At 41.4% G+C, this 12,199-nt stretch overlaps 2 non-coding genes across 2 annotated transcripts; one reads left to right on the forward strand and one right to left on the reverse strand.

Annotated features, from left to right (window-relative positions):
* Nucleotides 1-4,903: 4,903 nt before the first annotated feature.
* LOC119935912 lies at nucleotides 4,904-5,041 on the reverse strand. The gene has a single exon (XR_005453510.1). It is a non-coding gene; the product is annotated as a small nucleolar RNA SNORA7 (small nucleolar RNA).
* Nucleotides 5,042-9,261: 4,220 nt separating this feature from the next.
* On the forward strand, nucleotides 9,262-9,401 carry LOC119935950. Its single transcript, XR_005453545.1, has one exon. It is a non-coding gene; the product is annotated as a small nucleolar RNA SNORA7 (small nucleolar RNA).
* Nucleotides 9,402-12,199: the final 2,798 nt, after the last annotated feature.

The following is a 12,199-nucleotide window of genomic DNA, read 5'->3' on the forward strand; positions in this document are numbered from 1 at the left end:
AAGTAAGGAAATTAATGTTTATTGCAAGGGGGTGTAAATGGAGATGTAAAGGGGAACACCAGAACTTTCCACCAAACACCTTTTCTATGGGTAAATGCAATCAACTTGTAATTAAAAGGAACATATCTGCTAATCCTGTTGTAGTGTACTCTCCCAAGCACGTAGTACACTGTTTTACACAAAGTGGTCAATAGCACTTCTAGACTGTGAGCCCACTGTTGGGTATGGACCGTCTCTGTATGTTGCCAACTTGTACTTCCCAAGCGCTTAGTACAGTGCTCTGCACACAGTAAGCACTCAATAAATACGATTGAATGAATGAATGAATAAATACGATTGTCTGATTGACTGATTGTAAGCAACTTTGCCAAGCTGAAGGAATGAAACATCCTATTCAAGGTCCTTGGTTTCTGTGACTGTTCATAGCCGTAAAATTGAATGTTACACATAAATGAGCATTTTCAGCAAAAAAAAGTGATTTTCTAAACTAATAAGTGTATTCTAGGAATGAAATGTTTTTAATAGAATAAAGGACATGCTTGCCTGGAAATATAAAATTAATATTCTGGTTAGATATGCCACCTGAATCTTAATTCATTTTGTTGATGGTTTTTCAAGTTTTTAATCTCCAAATTAAGAGTGAAAGATTTTTAGTAGATTAGACCACTGATAGATAATCCTATTTAAAGGAAAACCTTATCTTGCAGGCTTTCACATGATATTATTGTTTATTTTATATGGGGAGTCATATTTTCCTGGGCAAATGCTTTACTCTCCGGAAATAAATAATGTAATTTCGGAAGTTCCATGATCATCATTCATTTTGGGCAGGGAATGTCTGTTTTACTGTTGTGATGTACCCTCCCAAGTGCCCGTACAGTGCCCTTTACAAAGTAAGCGCTCAATAAATGTGATTGATTGATTGATCAATCATCATCGACAATATTTATTGAGCACCTACTGTTATGTACAGCTCTGTACAGGTAATTGGGAGCATGCAATTAAACCATCCCTATGCTCGAGGAGTTTACAGTCTCAAACTATTTCAGGCCATGCAGTGTTTAAAAATTTGCGCTTATGCAAGATTCAGAACTGTGGCATTCATTTGGGTGTCTTGGGTTCCAATTTAACACACTTATGCAAACATTTGCAAAATATCATCCTTAATAGCATGGGTGAATTAATTAATTAATTCAAGTGCTTAGTACAGTACTCTGCAAACTGTAAGCACTCAAAAATATGACTGAATGAAGTTAATGCACATTTAATAATTATGGTATTTGTTAAGACTTATATGTGCCAAGCACTGTTGTAAGCACCGGGGTACATACAATGTAATTAGGTTGTCCCATGTGGGGCTTACAGTCTTAATTCCCATTTTACAGATGAGGTAACCAAGGCACAGAGAAGTGAAGTGAGCCCGTTGTTGGGTAGGGACCGTCTCTACATGTTGCCAACGTATACTTCCCAAGCGCTTAGTACAGTGTTCTGCACACAGTAAGTGCTCAATAAATACAATTGGATGAATGAATGAATGAAGTGGTTTGCCCGATGTCACACATCAGACAATAATAATGATGGCATTTATTAAACGCTTACTATGTGCAAAGCACTGTTCTAAGTGCTGGGGAGATTACAAGGTGATCAGATTGTCCCATGGGGGGCTCACTGTCTTAATCCCCATTTTACATATGAGGTAACTGAGGCACAGAGAAGCTAAGTGACTTGACCAAAGTCACACAGCTGATAATTGGTAGAGTCGGAATTTGAACTCCTGACCTCTGACTCCAAATCCCGTGCTCTTTCCACTGAGCCACGCTGCTCCTCATAAGCATCTTGTACCTACCTCAGTGCTTAGAACAGTGCTAGGCATATAGTAAGTGCTTAACAAATACCATTATTATTATTATTATTGCAATGATGGTAAAGTCAGGAGGATGACAGGGTTTGGGTGGGAAAAAAGGAGCTTTGTTTTGCACATGTTAAGCTTGAGGTGACCGGAAGACATCCAAGTAGAGATATCTTGAAGGCAGGAGGAGATACGAGACTGGAGAAAGCCATTTCATCTCTCATTTCATTTCACTTCTCTGTGCCTTAGTTTCCTCATCTGTAAAATGGGGATTAACAGGGACTGTTTCCAACTTGATTTGCTTGTATCCACCCCAGCACTTAGTACAGTACTTGGCACATAGTAAATGCCTAAGAAAAACCACAGTTATTATAAGCAGTGTGGCTCAATGGAAAGAGCCCGGGCTTTGGAGTCAGAGGTCATATGTTCAAATCCCGGCTCTGCCAATTGTCAGCTGGGTGACTTTGGGCAAGTCACTTCACTTCTCTGGGCCTCAGTTACCTCATCTGTAAAATGGGGATTAAGACTGTGAGCCCCAAGTGGGGCAACCTCATCACCTTGTATCCTCCCCAGCGCTTAGAACAGTGCTTTGCACATAGTAAGCACTTAAATGCCATCATTATTGTTATTATTATTATTATCATAATTGTTATTATTATAATGCCCTTGCTGGAAGGGAAAATGCCTATCAGCTCTACTGAATGTACTTTCCCTGGAGCTTAGTACAGTGCTCTGCATACAGTATACACCCAACAAACACCACTGACTGATTGGATAGCTCTAGCTCCCATCAGATTCTGCTAGGGAACATATTTCATATCGTTCCCTGAAGGGAACAGGAGTTCATCAGTTTATCCTGTTACACTGAGCTCTGAATTAATCATTGAAGAAAGAGTAAGACCAGAAGAATGAGCCCTTTAGGAATGCTGTGGATTTCACTTTCATGTTTTCGAAGGCTGAATGACAAACGTGTATTATGATGATTTAGTTGCTTGAATCCCCAGAAACTGTCAGTAAAAATGTCCTTGGAGGACTTCATCAGTGACCTTAACCCCAGAAGACCTTGTCTTGGAATGAAAAGTGATTTATTTATTAAGTCCCAGGCTTTTCCCTGGATTGGACCTTTCACTGTGCTATGCTGTCAGATTTATTTGGTCATGAGAGCTGGTAACCTCTAGGGAAAGCCTGTTTTGCCCAGCTCCACATGTTCAAAGGTAGAATGTGGACTCAAAAATCATTGCTGCACTGTCAATATGAGCAACTTCTTTTAATTACACTCTCAGTACCCCATAAACATAAAAGTCAGAAGAAGCTTTTGAATAATTATCTTAAATTAGGGGAATGGGAATTCTGGTGATAAGGAAAATTAACTTTAATAACCTTGTTGTGAAGAACAAAACTTGGAAGTGGAAAATGAATCCTGAAAAAAGAAATATGTACATCTACTCCTTCCACTTAAGTTGTAGATAAAGCATCATTCAACTACGACCCTCAGTGAGGTAGGGTCTGCTTTTGTATATTTATTACATAGTATTTATTAGGCAGGGACGTGTCTATTAACTCTTTGTAGTGTAGTCTCCCAAGCACTCAGGGCAGTGCTCTACACATAGTAAACCCTCAATAAATACCATTGATTGATTGATTGATTGATTGGGGGTAGAGTCTGGGTAGGGTCGTAGAGTTACATTGCACTCTCCAAAGCACTTAGTACAGTACTCTGTACAAAGTGGTTTATTAGCAAATACTAATAGTGGACCACTCTGCCTCTGGCCTCTCCTTTCATCAATCATTACTTCACCCTGTTGTCCAACTTGATTTTCTAACCAATGTTCAGTCTACCTATCCTGACCCCTCAAAAACCTCCACAGGTCGCCCATCCACCGTGAAACAGAAATGCTTTAGCGTTGGCTTGAAACCACTCAAGCAGCTCTCTCCCTCTGACCTAAACCTCACTGATCTCCTACCGCAAACCAAATCACACGCTCTGCTCCCCTTCCGCAGACCTACTCACCGTACCAAGATCTCATCGATAATAATAATAACTGGTATTTTGTTAAGCATTTACTATGTGCCAGGCACTGTACTAAGATCTGGGGTGTGTACAAGCAAATTATGTTGGATCCAGCCCCTGTCCCACATGGGGCTCACATTCTTAACTCCCACAGTACAGTGCTTGGCACATAGTAAGCACTTAATGAATACCACAGTCATCATAATTAAGTGCTTCCATAGATCTGCATTGCTTCTAGAGGAGCACCATGGCTTAGTGGATAGAGCCTGGGCCTGTGAGTTAGAAGGACCTGGGTTCTAATCCACATGTCTGCTGTGTGACATCGGGCAAGTCATTTCACTTCTCTGTGCCTCAGTCACCTCACCTATAAAATGAAGAAAAGAGTGTGAGCCTCATGTGGGACAGGGACTGTGTCCAACCTGATTAACTTGTATCTACCCCTGTGCTTAGCACAGTACTTGGCTCAGAGGAAGCACTTAACAAATACCTTTATTATTGTTATTATTATCTCCACTGGCAGAGCAGCCATAAGCTTCGTCCTAAGAAGAAAGGGACTGAGAGCCTCAGGAGACAGTTTTGCCGCAGAGATTTTTCTGTCAATGGAAATGGACCTTTCATAGCTCTGGCTCTGGGGCCAGATCAAGTGTGTCTCAGTGGCAGGGCTCTAAGCAGTTTCTTATTCTGCAACCTCCTTCCTGAGTCAAAAAGCAAATCACAGAGAAATGTTACTGCAGGAAAATTCTGCAGACTCTGTTAGCTTGACTTTTGGATCCTGTACTGCCAACACCTGGGCATTATGAGGATGAATTGCCATCTTCTCTTGTCTTATGCTGTTGAGTCATCACCGACCCATGGGGAAGCCATGGACACATCTCTCTCAGAATGCCCCACCTCCATCTGCAATCATTCTGGTAGTGTACCTGTAGAATTTTCTTGGTAAAAATCCAGAAGTGGTTTACCATTGCCTCTTTCTACGCAGTGAACTTGAGTCTCTGCCCTCAACTCTCTCCTATTCTGCTCCTGGCCAACACAGAGGAGTTTTGACTTGTAGCAGGTTGCCTTCCAGTCACTAGCCACTGGCCAAGCTAAGAATGGAATGGGTAGGCCACTGCTTGACTCTCCCTCCTGTAGTCGAGACTGGTAGAGGACTGGAAACTCTCCAGATGTGGTCTTTAGAGGAAGAATTGCCATCAGGACTGGAAAATGGGCAAGTATTCTACAACCATTGGAAGCTGCAGGGAAGTAAACCTAGGCTCTGCAAATTCATTCATTCATATTTATTGAGCACGTACTGTGTGCAGAGCACTGTACTAAGTGCTTGGGAAGTGCAAGTTGATGACATATAGAGACAGTCCCTACCCAACAACGGGCTCACAGTCTAGAAGGGGAAGACAGACAACAAAATAAAACATGTAGACAGATGTCAAAATCGTCAGAACAAGTAGAATTAAAGCTATGTGCACATCGTTAACAAAATAAATACAATAATAAATCTCTGAATATACCCAACAGGTATACAACTGGGCAAGCTGCACAATAGGACAGACATTTTCTAATTGGACAACAGCTTTTGCCTTCTTTCTCCAGTTATCCTAGTTGTTAATGTTGGAAAAAGAATTCAGGATTTGCAGAACACTAGTCTGACCAAGAACGGCTTTGATAATGGCCTTATATTCTTCCCTATTTTCATATGTTTGGGAGTATGGCCTAGTGGCATGAGAAAGGGCTTAGGCATCAGTGGACATGGGTTCTAATTCCAGCTCTACCACTTGTCAGCTGTGTGACTTTGGGCAATTCACTTAGCTACTCTGTGCCTCAGTTACTTCATCTGTAAAATGGGGATAAAGATTGTGAGCCCTATGTGGGACAGGGACTGTTTCCAACCTGATTACTTTGTATCTACCCCGGTGTTTGACACAAAGTAAGCAATTAAAAGATACCATAATTATTATTATTATTATCATTATTAAAGGGGTCATGTAGAGTCCCCACAAAATAATCCAGTCCCTCCGTTCTATGTAGGAAAAGCAAATACCTGCATTTACTAAGCGTGAGAAGGGGACATATTGTGTCGCACGACCAAAATGTGGTCATCTTTTAAATTAAAGATGCAACTGACTCAAAAGTCACCTCAAATCAGCTTCCAACTGGAGAGAAAAGGCAATGATTTGTAAGGCTCAGAATCAGAGTGAGCTATGCTTTAACCAGCTACTGTAACTGGGAATATAACGATTATTGTGGTATTTGTTAAGTGCTTACTATGAGCCGGGCACTGTACTTAGCACTGGGGAAGGCACAAGCAAATCGGGTTGGACGCGGTCCCTGTTCCACATGGGTCTCATGGTCTTAATCTCCATTTCATAGATGAGGAAACTGAGGACCAGGAAAATGAAGTGACTTGCCCAAGGTTACACAGCAGACAAGTGGCAGAGCCGGGATTAGAACCCAGGTCCTTCTGATTCCCAGGCCCGATATCTATCCGCTATGATCTGCTACTTCCAGAGGCAGAGTATGTGGAAGAAACCATTTAGGGGAGGGCATGGTTTGATTGAGTTCTACGTAATCATGCCAGGACTTGCAAAGCCCATTGGATAAACATCTTAAAAATGTCAGTTGTAATCATAATCGTATTTCTGTTGAAAACTGGCACATTGGGACGCTCTTTGGGGGTGAAAGGAGAAGTGTAGGTTGAAAGTCTGCCAGCATACAACGTAGTCCCAGAATGTCCTGGTTAATAAGTAGGTACCCAGAGTGCTTCATGTCAGTTGACAATGTAAAAGCACTTTAAGACGCCAAGAGTGGCAGAGGGTTTGCCCAGGGTATTCCAATCAGGGTATGCAGGACAATCTCCCATTCCAGAACATTTGTATATTTTTATAAAATTCCATGGGATGGCCCAGAACTGAACTAGAAAGAAAATGAGATGATTTGCCATCTGAATATTACAATGTTTGGTTATTTTTGACTGAGCTTTTAAATATGAAAATGCATGGGAACGTGCTCTCTCTCTCCCTCTTAATCTTCTTTCGCTTTCTCCCTTCTCCCACTAGTTTTTCCCACTTCCTGTTCTCCTTCTCCCCCATATATTTTCTTTCAGAAACATTTAACTTCAACAAACTGGTATTTTTGTCACATTCTGCACCTGTTCTGGGGATGTGGAGCACAAGGAAAATGATTATTCTAAAACATACTGAACAGAAAAAAATAGGCACCAACCTCTGTCAACAAATTACTTGTTTCTTTCATTCTTGTCCCCGCCTGGACTGTCTTATAAAGTTCCCAAAAGCACTCCGGTCATGGGCAAAGGCATATTAAGCTATATCTAGTGAACGATATGTATGGCAAGGCCTCGCACCACTTGAATTTTATTTTCCGGTCCTCAAATTCCAGTAGGTATTCACAACAGAATCACTGGGCTTTTCTGGGCGTAACATATTGCTTGGGTCTATCCAGCAGAGTCCTGTCACAGAGGATAGATCTACTTTCCAAAGTATCTATGTAAATGGGCCTAATAAAACAATATGACATCAATTACTTAGATCATTCAGTACATCCTAGTTCATGGATCTGAAATCAACAGTAGGAGAGTTAGAAGCCTATTTTTGGACTTGAGTGACCAGATAATCTGCGTAGAGAACCAGGAAACAGGAAATCCTTTCTGCTGAGGAGGCCATGGTCTTCCCCTCATTTCCCTTTCAGGGGGGAAATCATTTTGAGGGGCTTGAAATGCTCAGGACAAGGTTGGGATATTTGAGGCTTGCAGTGATAGTAAACTCAATCTGAGCCATACTAGTTCCTGCGTGGGAAAAATTCCACATGCATTTTCCAATCCTGAATGACTTTAGGAGAAAACCCCACTCTAGAATGCATGTCTATAATGAAAGAAGAGAAGCAACTTGGCCTAGCAGAATGAAAACATGCCTGAGAGTCACAGGGTCTGGGTTCTAATTCTGTCCCCGCCGCTTGTCTGCTGTGGGGCCTTGGGCAATTCACTTAACTTCTCTGGCCTCAGATATCTCATCCTTAAAACAGGGATTAATTGAACTTCAAGCATTTTATGTCTAAGGGGCAAGACAATGTATTACTTTACTTTCTTCAGCACTGCCGCTCTCAAACGTGCTGGCTCTTTCCTTCCATCTGTAGTTCTTAATAAATTCTAAAAACAATGATTAATTCTCATGTAACTTGATTGGATGAGAAGGACATTCACTTTGGTTTTCAGATAAAGAACCAGGGACAAAGCATTTAATTTGATGTCTCAAAGGTCACTGAATTTGGTATGAGAAGAGAGGTCTATCTCTCTCTCAACTGTGAGCTTCCAGTGGGCAGAATATCTGCCACCAACTTTGTTGAATTGTACTCTCCTAAGGGCTTAGGACAGTGCTCTGCACTCAGGAAGCGTTCAATAAATACCACTGATTGATTGATTGACAGAAACATATATGAGTCAACGTCATGTTAAACATATAAATGCAGTGGCACTCGAGTTGAGAGATCTATTATTTTTATTTAGTCTCTTTTGAACAGGGAATAAAAGACTTAAACTCTATAAAGCCTCTGACTGCCTTTGAAAGGGACACATTTAAATGGAATATCTCCTCGATTTTCTGAAGTTATTTCAGTATCAATCAATGCTATCTATGCATTTACTGTGTGCATAGTACAATACTAAGCATTTGGAAGAGTACAATACAGTCAGGTTACAGTTGGTAATACCTTTTGAGCAACTACTTTGTACAGAGTATCATACTGAGTTAAGTACATCCAGAAGCAAAATGAATGGCCTCTTTCCTCAGAAGGTTTACTGTCTAATAGAGGAAACAGGCATGGATGGGTTTGAATTCATAGATATTGACAGTGACTGTTTCATTGTTGCTTACCTCTTTCCCCTCCCCACAGCACCTGTATATATGTGTATATGTTTGTATGTATTTATTACTCTATTTATTTTATTTGTACATATTTATTCTATTTATTTTATTTTGTTAATATGTTTTGTTTTGTTCTCTGTCTCCCCCTTCTAGACTGTGAGCCCACTGTTGGGTAGGGACTGTCTCTATATGTTACCAATTTGTACTTCCCAAACGCTTAGTACAGTGCTCTGCACACAGTAAGTGCTCAATAAATATGATTGATTGATTGATTGATTGATTTTTGATTAATCCCAACTAGACTGTAAGTTTGATGTGGGCCAGGAATGTGTCTGTTTGTTGTTATATTGTACTCTCCCAAGCCCTTAGTATGGTACTTTGCACACAGTAAGCTCTCAACAAATACAAGTGAATGAATGAATGAATAATCAGGGAAGGCTTCTCCAAGGAGGTGGGATTTTAGGATGAGGGCTTTCAAGCTGGGGAAATCTGTGTTCTGGTGGATTTAAAGAGAAGCAGCATGGTCTAGTTGCCTCTCAGGGTTGAACCTGGAGAGTTTCCAGTACTCTACCAAGTCTCATCTATGGGAGGGAGAGTCAAGCAGAGGCCTATCCATTCCATTCCTAGCTTGGGCAGTGGCTAGCGAAGTGGAAGGGAATCTGCTACAAATCAAAACTTCCCCGCGCTGGGCAGCAGCAGCATGGGAGTCAGTCGAGGGCAGAGACTCAAGTTCACTGCGCAGAAGGAGGCGATTGTAAACCACTTCCAGATGTTGACCAAGAAAACTCTCTGGATCCACTAACCAGAACGATGGTAGGTGGAGGTGGGGCCTTCTGGGAGAGACGTGTCCATGGAATCGCTATCGGTCGGAGACGACTCGACAGTCAAAGACAAGGCAAAAAAGAGCATGGTGCAGAGAATAGAGCATGGGACTGTAAGTCAGAAGGTCATGGGTTCTAATCGTGGCTCCGCCCCTTGTCTGCTGTGTGACCTTGGGCAAGTCACTTCACTTCTCTGTGCCTCTATTACCTCATCTATAAAATGGTGATTGAGAGTGGGAGTCCCACATAGGACAGGGACTGTGTCCAACCCAAGTTGCTTGCATCCACCCCAGTGCTTAGTACAGGGCCTGGCACAGAGTAGGCGCTTAACACATACCATTATTATTGTTATTATAATAATAATGATGGAATGTATTAAGCGCTTACTACGTACAAAGCACTGTTCTACGCGCTGGGGGATACAAGGTGATCAGGTTGTCCCACGGGGGCTCACAGTTTTAATCCCCATTTTACAGATGAGGTAACGGAGGCACAGAGAAGTGAAGTGACTTGCCCAAAGTCGCACAGCTGAAAATTGGCGGAGCTGGGATTTGAACCCATGACCTCTGACTCCAAAGGCCATGCTCTTTCCCTTGAGCCATGCTGCTTCTCCAATAAAATAATATTATTCTTAATAATATTAATTAATTAATTAATAATATTGATAATAGTAGTTATTATTATTATTTAAAGAGGAGTTCTAGATAGGGGAATCAGCTTGAGCAAGGAGATGGAAATAGAAAAATCAAGAGGGAGACTTGGCCAGGAATGAAGTGCTGGAGTTTCTGAGCATCAGGTGAAGAGATCAGAAACCTAATGTATTCATTGGGAATGGGAACTGAAGACAGATTATGTGACTATTTTATATAGTGATTGAGTGAAGCAAACCATGTGATTGACAGATTTGTTTTTTGCTAGACAGCATCCGTATCCTTGACCTTCACCTTCAAAGATGACAGTGCTAATAATGTTATCTCTGTGTTAAACGTGGCTGAATAATTAAAATGACAGTTGCACTTTGCTTTCCACACTGGCATAACTGTGGAAGATCCTGATGTTTCTTCTTAATGGTATGGTTGCAAACTATGCTTGTACTCTTCACTCTTGGCAAACTAAATACATGAATAATAATACTTGTAGTATTTAGGTGCTTCCTATGAAATGCTTTGGGCGTGTCACCCCCCTTCTCAGAAGTCTCCAGTGGTTGCCTATCAACCTTTGCATGAAGGAAAAAGTCCTCAGTAATGGCTTCAAAGCTCTCCATCACCTTGCCCTCTCCTCCTACCTCACTTCCCTTCTCTCCTTCTCCAGCCCAGCCCGCACACTCCGCTCCTCTCCACTAACTTTCTCCCTGTGCCTTGTTCTTTCCTGTTCCGTGGTCGACCCCTGGAATTCCTGCCTCTGGCCTGGAATGCCTTCCCTCCTCACATCCATCGAACTAGCTCTCTTATCCCCTTCAAAGCCCTATTAATAGCTCACCTCCTCCTCCAGGAGGCCCTCCCAGATTGAGCTTTTCCTTTGCACCTCCTCCCCCACCATTGCCCCGACTCCCTCGCTTTGCTCTACCCCCTTCCCTGCCCCACAGCACTTGCGCATATTTGTACATATTTATTATTCTATTTATTTTATTAATCAATCAATCATATTTATTGAGTGCTTACTTTGTGCAGAGCACTGTACTAAGCGCTTGGGAAGTACAAGTTGGCAACATATAGAGACAGTCCCTACCCAATAGTGGGCTCACAGACTAAAAGGGGGAGACAGAGAACAAAACCAAACATACTAACAAAATAAAATAAATAGAATAGATATGTACAAGTAAAATCAATCAATAAATAAATAGAGTAATAAATATGTACAAATATATATATATATATATATACGTGCTGTGGGGAAGGGAAGGAGGTAAGATGGGGTGATGGAGAGGGGGACGAGGGGGAGAGGAAGGAAGGGGCACTTAATGAAGTGTACATATATAATTTAATTATCTATTTTCTTGCAATTAATGCCTCTACTTGTTTTGTTTTGTTGTCTGTCTCCCCCTTCTAGACTGTGAGCCTGTTGTTGGCTAGGGATTGTCTCTATCTGTTGCCAAATTGTACTTTCCATGGCTTAGTACTATGCTCTGCACATAGTAAGCGCTCAATAAATATGATGGAATGAATGAATGAATAAAGGAATACTGTGTGCCAAAGACTGTATTAAGTACTCGGGGAAAAAAACACGATAATCAGAGAATCTGGGTCTCAGTTTCTTCATCTGTAAAATGAGGATGAAATACCTGTTCTCCCTTCATTCAATCATATTTACTGAGTGCTTAATGTGTGCAGAGCACTGTACTAAGCCTTTGGGAGAGTACAGTAAAACAATAAACAGATACATTCCCTGACCACAAAGACCTTACATTCTCAAGTGGGGGAAATGGACATTAATACAAAGAAATTACAGATAGAATAAACTACAGATGTAGTAAATTACAGTCTCCCTCTTAAACTGTGAGCTCTGGCTAGGACAGGGACTATGTTTGACCTGATTATCTTGTATCTACCCCAGCACTTAGTCCATAGTAATTTCATAATAAGTAAGAGAAGCTTCATCGCCTAATGGAAAGAGCATTGGCCTTGGAGTCAGAAGGACCTGGATTCTC

This window comes from Tachyglossus aculeatus, chromosome 12 (genome assembly GCF_015852505.1).
Source record: "Tachyglossus aculeatus isolate mTacAcu1 chromosome 12, mTacAcu1.pri, whole genome shotgun sequence".
NCBI classification, from domain to species: domain Eukaryota; kingdom Metazoa; phylum Chordata; class Mammalia; order Monotremata; family Tachyglossidae; genus Tachyglossus; species Tachyglossus aculeatus.